The following is a 16236-nucleotide window of genomic DNA, read 5'->3' on the forward strand; positions in this document are numbered from 1 at the left end:
AATGAAATGCAATGTATTAGTGTGTATGGCTTTCATCTGCTTTAGATATGGCTGCTTGTCTCGGAGGAACATTTTCAGGTACAAACTGAAGGTATTTATCTAACCCAAGCTTTTTCCTGTGTGCCTACTAAAGTAGGCAAAGTGGGTATAATTCAGACTAACATTTGATATTTTCTTTATTTTTCCAAAAACTTCCTTAAATTTTGGCTAGGATTGATAACATGAGACTATGTCAGCCATTGAAGCTACTTAATCCTATGAATGACAACGAACGCATGAAATAGACATACTAGTATTTTCTTTCAGTCATCTTTTCATATATATTCAGACGGGCGATGGCTGAAAGATAATACCAATATGTATATCTCATGCGTTTGTTATGATTAATAGGAATGAATAGCTTGAATGGCTAACATAGTCTCATGTAATCAATCCAAGCCAAAATTTAAGGAAGTTTTTGGAAAAATAAAGAAAATATCAAATGTCATTCTGAATTATACCCACTTTGCCTACTTCAGTAGACACACAGGAAAAAGCTTGGGTTAGATAAATACTTTCAGTCTCTAACATAAAATGTTCCTCCGAGACAATCAGCGATATCTAAAGCAGATGACAGCCATACACACTACTACATTGCATTTCATTCGTATTTTAATTACTGTATGATCAAATTCGTCCAGAGCCAAAAGTACTGATATTTATATTTATACTCATGTAAAAAAATAATTGTACGATCATTGATATGTTATTGTCTGTATGTTGTACGCCATGAAATTAGTTAAAAGTTTTCCAATACAACTGTGATGTTAAGTTTAAGGGTAAAGAAATTATGATAGAAAGTTTATTTTATATGTCGGTGTATGAAGAATTTTGTCCAGTACTGTATAAAAGGCATTAGAAAACGACTATTAACGCTTTTCAAAGCTATATAAACGTATTCTGAAAACTTCATTATACAGCAAAATAGCTCTATAATGGTATTCATATCACTACTACAGTGTTAAATACTGTAGCAGTGTTTTCCAAAGCCACTATATCCCAAAATAGTGGTATAGTTAGGTTTTAATTTCTGTTAAAATACGACTACTAAAAATACTATAAGCGGCTTGTTGGGAACCTTAATAGCGCAAATTGATAGCATAACAGTGATTCCTAACACTATTATACAATAATATTGTTCTTTAGTAGGTTATTTGATCCTGTTATAGACCAGGCCTATAGCGGCTCTTAAAGGTGGTGATATAAACGTTTACATAACTTCCTAATAACACCTTTTAGCTGTATAACACAACAACTATAGCGGCTTGTCGGGAACCTTAATAGCCCAAATTGATTGCATAACAGTGATTTCTAACACCATTATATAATAATATTGTTCTATAGTAGTCATATTTGATCCTGTTATAGACCAGGCCTATAGCGGCTCTTTAAGGTGGTGATATAAACGTTTACATCACTTCCTAATAACACCTTTTAGCTGTATAACGCAACAACTATAGCGGGTTGTCGGGAACCTTAATAGCGCAAATTGATTGCATAACAGTGATTTCTAATACCATTATATAATAATATTGTTCTATAGTAGTCATATTTGATCCTGTTATAGACCAGGCCTATAGCGGCTCTATAAAATGGTGATATAAACGTTTACATCACTTCCTAATAACACCTTTTAGCTGTATAACGCAACAACTATAGCGGCTTGTCGGGAACCTTAATAGCGTAAATTGATTGCATAGCAGTGATTCCTAACACTATTATACAATAATATAGATCTATAGTAGTCATATTTGATCCTGTTATAGACCAGGCCTATAGCGGCTCTATAAAATGGTGATATAAACGTTTACATCACTTCCTAATAACACCTTTTAGCGGTATATAAGCTTATAGAGCTAAAAGGTGTTACTGGAGGCTTTTATACGACAGGCGGTCACGCCGAAAACCTTTATAGTACGACATCTATAGTAGCTTTTGGCGTCGAAAACCAAAATTATAGCACTAAAATGTTACTTGGGTAGTGACTTTTGAGGCCATAATGAACAATTTTTATTATGGCACCAAATGCTGAAGTCACAAAAAATTTGGCTGTTTCATAGAAATGAGCTGCATCACGACATGACAATCGAAATGACTATGAAATAGCCATATTTTTTTTGCGATTTCGGCATTGCTCCCATGATAAAAGTTGTTCATTATGACCTCAAAAGTCACTATGCAAAGTTTGAAGGGTCATTTTTAGGGTTCCGTAGTCAACTAGGAACCCTTATAGTTTTGCCATGTCTGTCTGTCCGTCCGTCCGTCCGCGGATAATCTCAGTGACCGTTAGCACTAGAAAGCTGAAATTTGGTACTAATATGTATATCAAGCACGCCGACAAAGTGGTAAAATTAAAAGTGGAAAAAAATGTTTTGTTAGGGTAGGTCCCCCCTACATGTAAAGTTGGGACTGATTTTTTTAGGGTTCCGTAGTCAACTAGGAACCCTTATAGTTTCGCCATGTCTGTCTGTCTGTCCGTCCGTCCGTCCGTCCGTCCGTCCGTCCGTCCGTCCGTCCGTCCGTCCGTCCGTCCGTCCGTCCGTCCGTCCGCGGATAATCTCAGTAACCGTTAGCACAAGAAAGCTGAAATTTGGTACCAATATGTATATTAATCACGCCAACAAAGTGCAAAAATAAAAAATGGAAAGAAATGTTTTATTAGGGTACCCCCCCTACATGTAAAGTGGGGGCTGATATTTTTTTTCATTCCAACCCCAACGTGTGATATATTGTTGGATAGGTATTAAAAATGAATAAGGGTTTACTAAGACCGTTTTTTGATAATATTAATATTTTCGTAAATAATCGCTCCTAAAGGAAAAAAAAGTGCGTCCCCCCCCCTCTAACTTTTGAACCATATGTTTGAAAAATATGAAAAAAATCACAAAAGTAGAACTTTATAAAGACTTTCTAGGAAAATTGTTTTGAACTTGATAGGTTCAGTAGTTTTTGAGAAAAATACGGAAAACTACGGAACCCTACACTGAGCGTGGCCCGACACGCTCTTGGCCGGTTTTTTTTTCATTCCAACCCCAACGTGTGATATATTGTTGGGTAGGTATTTAAAAATGAATAAGGGTTTACTAAAATCGTTTTTTGATAATATTATTTTAATATTAATAATCGCTCCTAAAGAAAAAAAAAGTGTGTCCCTCCCCCTCTAACTTTTGAACCATATGTTTAAAAAATATGAGAAAAATCACAAAAGTAGAACTTTATAAGAACTTTCTAGGAAAATTGTTTTGAACTTGATAGGTTTAGTAGTTTTTGAGAAAAATACGGAAAACTACGGAACCCTACACAGCGTGGCCGGACACGCTCTTGGCCGGTTTTTTTATTTCATCGTGTATACATATTTGGATAGCGTTAATTTAATGAGAAAAGAGGAATACCAAGAAGGATTATTAATGAGAGCGTCAGCATATTCAGAGGTATCTATTTTTCCTGTTACTATTATCGGATATTCCACGGCACGTGTACAGCCGCGTAAATATGTACACATTTGTTCACCTCATCAGGAGGTGAAAATGTGTACATAATAATGAACGTGACAGTAACAGATTTTGCTTGCTAACAAGTATCCAAGTAATGATCAGAAGTGCGTGTAAGATAAATCAATTCAAGGAAAAAAACATAGGTAGGTACCGGAAAAATCAAGGCAAATTGATACTCAGTTGGCGACACCAAAGACATAATTATAAAACGTACTTCAGAACCATATATTATAGAACAAGGTACGGTGGCCTAGATGGCGTTACACCTTTGGAGGACGCTCGACTAGATGGCGCTAGTATTAATATTTGACATTTTAACACATATCAATATGGGCCAAATGATCAAGACTGAGGTTTAAAAGTTTTAAGCTTGTTTCGAGAGATAGCAGTCTATGCACTGTGATTAAGGTCAGTGTGGGGAAGACCGTCTACCCGGAAAGACCGTCTATTGACTATAACTTTTGTGTTTATATATCGCCTCTCACACCTCCGAAGGTATATCAGTTTTTCATCCTTAAGCCATTGGTCTTCAATACATATCCCTAGGACGAACACTAGTTAACAATAAACTTGATTCGTGTTTCGAACTCGAGCATCGAGTTCAACATGGTTCCGCAAAAAATTAAAATAAAATAGAAGCAGTCGGAATATTTGTATATCATATATGTAACGCAGTCATTTAATAACCGTTCTTTCTGTCTAGTACTATTAATCTACTCAAAACGCGTTCAATTTCTTGGTTTATGTTCTGAAATATGTAACTTAGAAATTGTGCCTACTCAGAAAGTCCGGCATAAAAGAGAAAGGCAAGACCGGTATAACACCCCGCTACCCCTTTAATTAATTCACCCTTTATTAACCTAACACTACCTAACTTAAGTCCAAATTGTTAGCCCTAATTAAAACAATACACTATTAAAAATTGGCCATTGAAACAAATACTGTGATCGTCTAGTAAGTGGAAGGACCCCGTAGTTGTGCGTAGCAATCCAGATTCTTTTTACCTTTAGGAACTTGCTATTTAAGTTGATAAAACTAAGGCAGTAATATATTCACTTGAGGTATAATAAGCAGAGTGAACGACATTTGTAAAAGAATTTAGTGCGTTGAGATAAGAGTGTGCGAGATAGGTAAAATTGTGTAAGGAATATAAATACAGGAAATATATTAAAAATATATACAAGACATTATTTAAAATGGGGTTAATTGTTTCCGACCCACGAGTCCCTTATACGTAGGAATAATAGGTGTATAATATAATATAGCCTATTATAAGGACCTCGCTCGAGCATATGGACAAACCAGGTTGCTAGTTCAATTTATGTTTTATCAAACATTGAACAAATGGGATCCTTAGAACAAAGGTAAACTGATGTAAAGTGTCTTTGCACTACTTAAAAATGTACTACCATAGTAGTAGATATCAAATATTTAGTCAAGGACCCTTTAATCCCGGTATAATTTTATATGTTTTGGGATGATTCTGCAACCAAGTTCTCTACCGTCAGGATAGAAACTGCTCTGCCTACCCCTGATCTATCAAGGAAACAGAATATCTATTTTGATACCCATTATTGGGCCTATTCATTGACCTTCTTTTGATACTAAGACAAATACTTCATTGATCTAGCCTTTCGAACGACAAATCCCCAGACTCACACGCCATCCCATATATATATATTTTGGTTCGGCCTTAGCCATCGAAAGTTGTCCAAGATCACAAAATATAAATTCTATATGCGTGCAATTTCCCACGTTCCGAGTATAGCGGTCCATTGCTTGACATCGTGTTTCACTAGTCAAAGCTAGAATTGTTTGGTCTCCCAGACAACGTTATCGTTAACCATATTATGAAAATGGAATGATGATTCCAAAGTCTGCCAATCTCGAGGCCAGTATCAATGATTCAACTTTTGTGAACAATCTTATTTTTATATCAATGATTTTCCTTGATAGCGACAGGATCCTAACATCCATAGATGTCCTATGCCTCCCTTGTATTTAGTATTAGTATTAATTCCCACAAGTTATCCTTTGACTCTAATAAAGTTTACATGTTATGAACAATAAATAAAGTTATTAATCCTACTTTCATTGGAATAGCAAAATTATTTTACTTAGGAGTGAGACTATAGTATGGAGATCCTTCTAATCACCCAAAGAGATTCTAGCTAATAGAAGTGTATATACATAAAGTAAATATGTGTAATATTTTATGTATCTATTTTGTTTCATGTAGTAGTCATATTAGAGATATTCAGATCTCAATCAATAATATTCCAAATTAACCGTTAGAGTTAATTGTATGTAATAAATAAATTGAAATTTGTACGTCTTTAAATAATTACCACATAAATATAACATTCATGAATATCTTGTTCATATGAAATGAATAAGTACCAATATTAAAATTTATCACCTTCAGATAATAGCATTAATCTAAAATTACAAATATAAACACATTCAAAATAAACAATCTGGACACTTACTTGTAGTCTTCAAGTCTAATTTACCAAGATACCTTCTCGCCAGTCTCCAACCTCTCAATGCTCGTGCCTCAAGTCCGCTTCCTTCTTAAACTACTGATGTGTTCCCTTCAATGCTCCCTAGTCGAATGACTTCACCAATTCTTCTGAAGTGAGCACCTCAACGTTCCCTAGCCGACTGATCCCCTCTGACGCTGCGCTCTGAGTTTTATTGTCCCGATTTTAACGCATGCGCTGTGTTGTTAAATGGCAAATAGTGCCTAATGTGCCGGATGTGCCAGTTGTGCCTAAAACGCCTATTGTGCCGGTTTTGCCTATTGTGCCTAAAACGCCTATTGTGCCGGATTTAATTCCGAGAATTTCTATTTTTAATTTGTTGGAATTCCATTTTGTATGTAAGTTGTTTTCGTTTTATTTATTTGCAATTTTTAAGTTTTTATCTCTGTATGCATTTGTTTCTAAGCATAATTATTATAGATATATCTTATGATTTGAACCGAGGACTGTGTGGTCCGTTACACCGGCATACGATAAACAAGGAGTTGCCAACCTTTTTTAGGCTTTATTGGAAATACTTAAGTCGAGTGTAAACAATATCAATATATAAGTACGTTTTTGGCTTACGATAATTGTACCGTTTTTGATTTTAACTTCGAAATACAGTTTTGGTAATGATTCGTATGGTGTTACTAATATCGATCATTCGAAAGTATTAAATAAAAATGACATAGTTGTGAAGAATTATAAGTGGTGAACAGAACTAAGCCTACTTGCGATTAAATAACGACGTTTAAAACGCCCTTCTAAAAAAATAACTTGGTATTAACAATGCCAATTTGACGTATTTTAACAAAGGCTGTAATGGATAAATAGTGGGTAGTATTTTTTTATTTAGCATTTAATAGTACATTGTGCATCAAGGGAAGGAACTTGAATATTACTAACGAGAGTAAGTTAAATCGCGACGGCATGCCAGAGCGATTTAAAGACTCGAGTTTGTAATATTCATATTCCCCGAGTTACACACAATGTTTTTCATCACACTTGCAATATAAAAATATGTAAAAAGATAAAAAAAAAAATACGGTACTAGAAATTTCATAACTCCCCTGGGAGAACGATTTTTCTATAACTCACGCTCCGCCTGCGTGCAAAATCACATTTAGTGTGCGAGTATGATGAAAAAAAAAATAACGCATTCATTCATACTGTAGTGACTATAGCAAAACCAAGCATTGCTAAGAAATGTTACCAAACAAATTCACGTATCTTAATATCCTATTACGTTTTCTTAATAACATAGTTTCAAAAACAGATAAGTAGTTGGATTTATATGAGCCTGTAATACCGTGACTAAATTGAATTCGCAGGTGTTCGTTGAAAAAACAGTATTATGCAATATCTGGACCTGAAAAGAAAAGGTTATGAACCCCATCTACGGGACATATGCCGGTCTTGCCTTATAAATAGAAAAATGCTTATATGTTCAAAATTTCAACGTTATTTTAATAATTATCTAGCACATTCTGCCCCGTTATTACGTATAATAACAATGATCATGATTTTGGAACCTAGTCTCATATGAAATTACGCGACAACAAGCACTAGACGGTCTTTCCGTGCTCATCGCGGGAGAACGGTCAACCCGCCGAGCCTTAAAAAATGTGATTTTTATCACTTAAAAGTACCTTATTTCACCAAAATACTGTAAAAGCTTTGTAAAATATAATATTTGCTATCCCATAGGACCACGCGCATTACGCCAGACTGCATTAATTAATAGAGTTTTATCCACTCAAACTTTATTTCAAATAAACTATGCCGGTCTTGCCCGCACTGACCTTACATATTTTCTTTGACAGTATCTTATCTTATCTTATCTTAAATCTGCGGGGGCCCTTACGGATACACTTCGACCCATCGGGATCTTTTGTGCAATTACCCCCTACGATCCTAAGATCCTTCAGCTATTCAGGAGCTTCTCGACCATCTCCACGTATCGGATGATGAGGCTCATGGGTAGCTCTCTGAAGTCCTTCGGTGCCAGGTAGCCTGCTCCAAAGTTCTTCATTCTTTGTCTGGCGAGGGCGTGACATTCACACATTAAATGTCTGACGGTCTCTTCCTCTTCGCCACACATGCGACAATCAGTGTTGTCGGCGTGTCCCATCTTGGCCAAAATTCCTTTGACCCCGTAATGGCCTGTGAACACCCCCGTTATAATTTGGAGTTGTCTTTTGCCTAGCTTCCCTAGCTTTTTGCTCCATCCAGAGTCTACCCTCTGCATAAAGAGCTTTGAATGCTTCAGACCAACCAGGGCATCCCACTCTCTTTGGTGACTAGCCTTTGTTTGGTCTTTCATAGCCATTCTGATGGTTCCTTGTGAAAGGCCCACATAAGGTTCCGGACCTATGAAGTTGTCTTCAGATCCGGCCTTGGCAAGTTCATCAGCGTTTTCATTGCCAATGAAGCCTTCGTGCCCCGGTATCCATACCAGTTGCACCTTGTTTTGCCTTCCAAGCTTGTTAAGAGCTTGGATGCCGTTTAATACCAGTCTAGAGGTAACTCTGGGCGATGTGAAGGCTTTGAGTGCCGCTTGACTGTCGCTGAGTATATAGATAGTCTTACCTTGGATTTGTCTAACTATATTCTCATGTACACAGGCAATTATTGCATATGTCTCGGCTTGGAAGACCGTGGCATAATTGCCCATGCTGATACTACCACTGTAGTCATTTGCATAAATGCCTGCGCCCGTACCAGATGCCATCTTGGACCCGTCTGTATACCAGATGATGGTGTTGTCATCAGGGGTGGGTGTCTCCAGCCCCTCCTTCCATTCGGCTCTAGTATGGACTTTGGTTTTGAAGTTTTTGTGGAAGATGAATTTCGGTTGCATTTTGTCGCAGCCCATACTCATCAGCCTTCCCATAGAATTGTTGTATTCCATGCTTGTGTGTTTAGTCTTCGGCATGCTATCGCTCCAGAGGCCTGTTAAAGCCAGCCGGTGTAGCGATTTCAGTGCCTCAGACTGTATCACTAGATGTAGCGGCGGGAGATCCAATAGTACCTCCAATGCTGCTGTTGGCGTCGTTCTGAACGCACCCGTTATAGCCATGCATGCTGTCCTTTGTACCTTCATGAGGACATCCTTGCATGTGCTCAGTAATGTCCTTGGCCACCAGGCCAGGCTTCCGTACAGGATTATAGGTCTCACCATCATGGTGTAGATCCACCTTAGTACCTTTGGGTTTAAACCCCATGTTTTGCCGTAAGCTGACCTACACATTCCAAACACTCTAAGTGCCTTGGCTGTGGTCAGTTCGACGTGTCTTTTCCAGTTCAGTTCTTTGTCTAGTGTTACCCCTAGATATTTCACTTCATTGGAAAGTTCAAGTACCCTTCCATAGAGCCTTAGTTGCTCCATGCCAGTAAGGGCCCTTTTCCTGGTAAACGGTACTACCACTGTTTTGCCTGGATTGATGGAGAGTTGTTGGTGGTTACACCACCTCTCCACTTGCCTCAGTGCTGTATTCATGATTTCTGACACCGTTCCCGGGAATTTCCCGTTTATGAGTATCACTAAATCATCTGCATAACCCACTGTATATACTGGGCCCTTCTTTGACAGTAACTCTCTATAGTACATAATACTTGATCCTCTTTGGCGACACTTACTTAATTTGAACATTAATATTTAATTATTTTATGTCTCGGTGAAACAAAAGACTTCGTTATCTAAAGTTAAAGCCGCAAATAATCGTTTGTCCCTTTCTGGCGTATTTTTGTGATGGAAAGTGGAAAGGGACCAACGATCTTGATGATGATAATAATGCTTGGTACGAATAAAAAGTATTTTAGGAGTTCCCTCAGTTACTAATGGAATCCATAAGCAAAACTCGATCTTGCCGAAGTTTAAAAAGTAACTTTCTCAACGAATAAATCATAATTTTAGCGAATATTATTCGCTGATCTTGTAGTATTTAGGTACCTTGTTGGGTAACTTTGCTTTCCCTTCATATTCACGTTTTGATATTAGGATTAATAATTTTCTCCGCTTATTACCTACACAATTCAAATTTTATTGACCGAGGTACCTAATTTTGTACCAAACGATGCTATTAAACAAAAAGATAAATCAAAAGTGGAAAAATAGAGAAAAACCGGCCAAGTGCGAGTTCTACTCGCGTTGTAAGGGTTCCGTACACTACAAGAAGGGCTTAAGCGCCTCGTTTTTAGTAGGAACTTAAGTCATTTTTGCGAATAATCGATATTTTGAACCAAACGAAACAAAAATGAGTTTATAATATAATATGTAATATACAAACGCGCTCAAACAATTTCAAGAGATTTGGTAACTCCTTGCAGCGGCAGTGAGTGAAATTCGTAATTTGAGTTTTTTTCTTTTAAGTCCAATTTACGCTTTACTGTAGATTTCTAATAGGTTTCCCTGTAATCTATAGATTGAAAAATATCTAGCGTATTTTTTTTTTAATTTTACGCATAGTAGTTTCGGAGATAAGGGGGGAATGGTCACTTTTTGCCTATTTTCTTAAATAACTTGAAAATTACCTTACTAAAACTTATTAAAAAAATATTTTTGATATACTTATAAAAACCTCTTTCATTTGATATGTAACACAATATAGTTCTAGAAACTTAGATTTTTAATTTTCACTTTTACCCCCCAAAAGTGACCCCTATAATTAAATTTTCTGAATTTAAATTACATTTGGGTGAATCAACTTTTCTTTGCCAGCAAAATTACGCATACTTCGACTACATGTGGTCAGAAAATTTAATTTGTATTTAGTGTAATTAGTTTATACTTATTATATTAAAAACAGATAATTATACAAGCTATGCAATACATCATGTTTTTATAGGATTTCCTATTTTATTACTTTATTTCGAGCAGTGACCCAGTGGACATAGCTGTCCCTCACTTTTGTATGAAAAAAGTGTCTCTTCCACTGGGTCACATATAGATTTAATTGAAAATGTTTTTTTTTTTTTTAATTATTCCCTTAATGTAAAATAAAAATAAGGATCTTTATTCACGATGGCCAGGTCTCACAAAAGTAGAGCTAATAATAAGTATGGGCAATTCTTGCAAAAAGCAAGAAAAAGTTGATTCACCCATTTCCGTCTTTGGATCATAAGTTTACATATGCGTGCCAAATTTCAAGTTAATCGGTTCAGTAGTTTCGGAGAAAATTGGCTGTGACGACGGACAGACAGACGCACGAGTGATCCTATAAGGGTTCCGTTTTTCCTTTTTGAGGTACGGAACCCTAAAAAATAACTTAATAACTAGTACCGTCAACCGGGGTGACTTTAGAAAAATTTAGGGTTACTTTGATGGTATTTGAGCGGCTTTAAAATTAACATTATTCATTATTTACTGAAACTGTTCGTGTAACTAGTTAGATCAATAAATATTCTTGTGAATCTAGCATAGAAAATCGCGAATTTACTTACAGTATGACTTTAAAACTAGATTTTCAAAGTCGCTCTGCGTTTTAAAGCCACCCCGGTTGACTGTAACAATGTTTCTATGATGCAAAGAGGATCTTGACCTCCAAAACGAGAGCACTCCACTTATCCCGATCATGCGCAGATTCCTGTAAATTATCGGCTTGTGTATATAAAAATCAGTGAATTTAATTAGCAATCTGCGGACCGATTTTTGAGTTTCACGCGTTCGAATTCAGAAAATTGTCACTGAAAATAATAGGCAATTCACCGTTTTCAACCGGTATTTTAGTGACAGTGAGACTCAAAAATCGGCCCCCAGCATCAAAAGTAGCAAAGCAAATCAAAACAACCCGTCAGAAATGTCTACCATTCAGTAACTGCTAAAAAAAAGAGATGCGTGTCTCTGTTTAGTATAAATGGTATAAAAATTAGATTGCTTCTGACCGCGATTAGTACAAAATCTTACTCTTGACCACAGACTAGCCAAAGGGAAAGACGTGGCCTACAATGGAGTTAGCTCACCCAGAAGATACCTGTTCACCCTTAATTTGAAGGTTGGCGGGTTATATGAGCTCGGAAATATAGCCGCCGGCAAGGAATTCCACTCCTTGGCAGTTACGTCCGCTACTATAGATGCTGACTGTACTACAGTAGAGTACATTTTTCCACTTCTAATTTATGTCTAAGCTTAGACTTACCTTAATTTTCCACTCAGCCCAGCCACTGCACACGCCTACAATCGACGTATGAAAAAATCAATGAGAAGATCTATCTACAGATACAATTGATGCGAATAGGAGCTATTAAGATGTATATAGTATATAGTAATTCACATTTGCGGTTAAATATTTGTAATGGTTCTGTATGTAAGTACATTAACTTAGTACATTGTGAATTTAGGACTGGTAAGTGAAGGGTTGCTAAGGAAAAGCTTTTACTGTAGGTGGAGACCTTTAATTACTTGATTTAGTAATCCTTTTGCCGCCCGTGATGTATAACATGTTTCTGAAGTTAAACTTCTAATAATTATGTGTAAAATCAAATTAACAAATCTGAATGACATTATGTAATCAATTCATGCATCTTTCAATTTAATATTCGAGATTGTGATTAGACTGAAATTGTATTAATCTTAATTTAATTGCTGTTAAATAATTGATGAATATGTAATATTATTTTCACCACACCAACTGGTACAGGCTTTCTTTGCTATTCGAAAACAGATAGCAAAATTGCATTTTATCCACAAGGGGGCAAAATAATCTCAAACAAATTTTAACTCAATGTCTTAATCTGGCTGCTAGATTTTACATATAAATGATGATTTTGAATCATAAATATTGAATAAATTGATGGATTTCATTTATTTTGATGTTTTATAGTCAGTATTTTGTTCATGTTGGTGTGGTGAAAAATTTTGTGTTTCACTCAGTGCCAAAGTTTGTTTAACCTTCGTGCCTTGAAACCCTCGCAACGCTCAAGATTCCATTTTTTGAACCACTCGCTACCCTCGCGGTTCAATATTGGAATCTTTCGCTTGCTCGGGTATCAATATAGGCACGTGCGGTTAAACAACTACTTTGCCCCCTTGTAAAACAAATAACTATAATAAAATGTCTATGTCTATGACTTCCAACTGACAGCGTTAGACGTTTAACCCTCAGTGTTGTCAACTCCTTTTTTGAAATAGCCCTTTCTATTTTCATTTCCACATTACGAAGTTTCACTTCTTTCCCGCGGAGGGACTCCACTCCAAGCACTATTTTTTCATCATATTTGCGAATTATTCTCAGTATTTATTTTCCTCTTAAGTTAGGCTGTTTATAATATGAATATAAAAGTAAAATAAAAAAACATTTACAAAACAATATAATAGTTATAAAGGACAAAACACGTGTTTCCGAGCTAGTGAGGGGAAATAGTTATTTGTTATACAAGGGGGCAAAGTTGTATTTTAACACCGAGTGTGGAATTGAAAAACGAGCAAGTGAAAGGATTCCTGAACTTGCATACTAGAATCCTGAACTTGCGAGTTTTTTAACACACGAGAAGTAAAAATATATTTGCACCCGTGTGTAACACAAAACTTTTCCCCTCACTACAGCGAGGAAACTACAACGCAAAAAATGCGTTTATCACTGCTTCCAGTAGTTCCACAGGTGGTAAATCATCTTCGTTACTAAATTCACCTACTTTTAACATTAAATAAATGTCATATACAAAAAAAAGGGACCAAGGCCTCCAAGTGTTCCGAGCTGGAATAGAACCAGCGTACTCCGTTAACCGGACGGATGCCTGTAAAACCACTGGAGGCCTTGGCCACTTTTTCTTTGTATATGACATTTATTTAATGTTTATAGTATAATATATAGTAGTGTTACTACTTAAAAAATACAAATTAAAATATTTTCAAATGAGAATAATTTAATTTGTTCTAAGATTCACCTACTTCTGTCAATTTTAAAGCAGTTAATTTGACTATATTCAAGGTCAATTTACTTTACCCACTAGTGGATAAAATGCGTTTTTACCCGCTGGTATTAAAGGACAAAACACGTGTTTCCGAGCTAGTGAGGGGAAAAACATATAAACACATTATAAAAACCCTAACCTAGGGTGCCGCCAGCAGCGGGGCAGGGCTCAAGCTGCCGGTGGTTAGGGCTGCAGAGAGAGGAATCGTCGGACTATCCACGCTGTGTCCAAGATCACCGCCTTCTGCATCTGACCCTTGATCCAGCCACCTAGCGAGAGTTTCTTAAGATGGGCAGTGCATAATGGTTTCATCCAGGGATAAGTTATTTTTAATAGCAAAAATAATAATTGCATTCTGGAATGTATTAGATAAAATAAATATGTATAATGTTGATTTGACTGAATTAATACGTTTTTAATTTTATGTAATCATTATTAATAGTAGATTTATTTTTTGTATATAATATGTTTTGGTGTGTAATGGAGGCGCGGTTCACTTTGCACTAATAATCGATATTTTTTTATCAAATAAATACTATTAATGTTTGTTGATTGTTCTATTATATTTTCTTGCACCGAAGTAACCCTAAATATTCTTAAGTGGGTATTTTTTCCGACGATAGGTGCTTCAAAATTTATCTGATCTTCGTTTATCAGATAGTGCACACATTGTTACTACTGAAGAAATCTCTACTCGTCATAAAATTTCGCCAATATTTTTATCTATAAGATGAATGAGATAAAATCATTGATATCTACTGTTGTACAAGAGACTAGCTTTTGCCCGCGGCTTCGCACGCGCAGAAAAGTACTTTTGTTATTTTTATTTAATTTATGCATACTTTTGTACCTATATCACAACATACATACATTCATACATCACGCCTGTATTCTCAAACGGGGTAGGCAGAGCTCATGAAAATGGTCTCAATGGTCAGAAACACTCTTCTTATCAATTAAGAGGTTAAAAGAAAACGAAATTGTGATACAGTGACAGGTTGCCAGCCCATCGCCCACACCCCAACGGAACCCATTTTCTAATTTCACCACCTCTTTTCCTCCTCTGAGTATCGACTGTGGTTCCATTATGATAATATCATAATGGAACCACAGTCGAATTGCCCATATTATGGGCAATTGGGCTGGCAACCTGTCACTGTATCACAATTTATTTTTCTTTTATCCTCTTTATTTGCAAGAAGTTTGCAATGAAGTTTCACGTGCTCTGCCTACCTCGTTTGGGAAAACAGGCGTGAGTAATTGAGTACGTGTAGGCCTTGAACGATGTCCACAATACTGACGTAAGTTCTGGCAGGATTACAAATTTTGCCCTCCGCTATCGGATATTCTCGGAGGGTCATACATATATCTTCTATATAAATAAACGGTAAAGTCCTGAGTGATTGACTGACTGATATTCTCGGGGTATTCTTATTAAAAATACTTTGAGGTGTGGGTTATTCTTAAATGCAAGAGCTCTGCATTATACTTTTAATCCAACTTTGAAGTCAGAATGTCACCAATTATTATTATTGTTGAGAGCCTATTATATAATGTCCTACTTCTGGGCAAAGAAGAGGTTCTTTACCCAGAAAGAAGAGGAGCGAGGGAGGCCCACATTTTCCATTCCTCCCGGTTTTGAGCAGTCCTCGGCCATTCTTTCAAATAGGAGTCTAACTCGTTCCGCCATTGTAACTATAGGTACGTGCTCAGCTGGGTCCCCGTTTTGGCCTGGGCTGCCACTCTGTAGTAATCTTGGCCCAAGGCTCGTTCGGCATTCGGCAGACATGACCAGTCCAGTCCCACTCCAGCTTGGCCGCTTTCCGAACTACATCGACTATTTTTATTTGTGAGCGCGGTGTGGTGTTCCGAATAAGATCCGTTAACTTAACACCTAATATGCTGCGCTCCATAGCTCGCTGAACCCCGAGTTTGGACCTCGAACTCGCCGTCAAAGACCATCAAGTTTGTGCACCGTAGGTGAGAATTGGAAGTACCGCACATGTCCATGAGTCTCCGCTTAAGGGGCAGTGGCAGATCGCCTTTCATGAGATATTTTATGGACCAATAGCATCTCCGCGTTTTCAGTCTGTCCAATGTCACTAATGCACCGAAGTATGGCAGGCAGTAACTCTGCAGCATCGTAACCGAAGAGTTGCAAATAAAGATAAAGTCGATTTGATGACGAGTTAAAAATTTCACCACCCCCTTTCTTCCTGTGGGTGTTGTAGAAGTCGTCTATGGGACTCAGGTTAAATTGCGGCGCA

At 36.9% G+C, this 16236-nt stretch overlaps 1 protein-coding gene across 1 annotated transcript in view; it reads right to left on the reverse strand.

The window, feature by feature from the left end:
* The window catches only part of LOC125228559 (proton-coupled amino acid transporter-like protein pathetic), a 51382-nt gene extending 39125 nt beyond the window's left edge, over positions 1 to 12257 (reverse strand). Inside the window, 1 exon segment of the mRNA XM_048133169.1 lies at positions 12196 to 12257. The gene's annotated coding sequence lies outside the window, so the exon portion shown is untranslated.
* Positions 12258 to 16236: the final 3979 nt, after the last annotated feature.

Source organism: Leguminivora glycinivorella, chromosome 8 (assembly GCF_023078275.1).
Source record: "Leguminivora glycinivorella isolate SPB_JAAS2020 chromosome 8, LegGlyc_1.1, whole genome shotgun sequence".
NCBI lineage: Eukaryota > Metazoa > Arthropoda > Insecta > Lepidoptera > Tortricidae > Leguminivora > Leguminivora glycinivorella.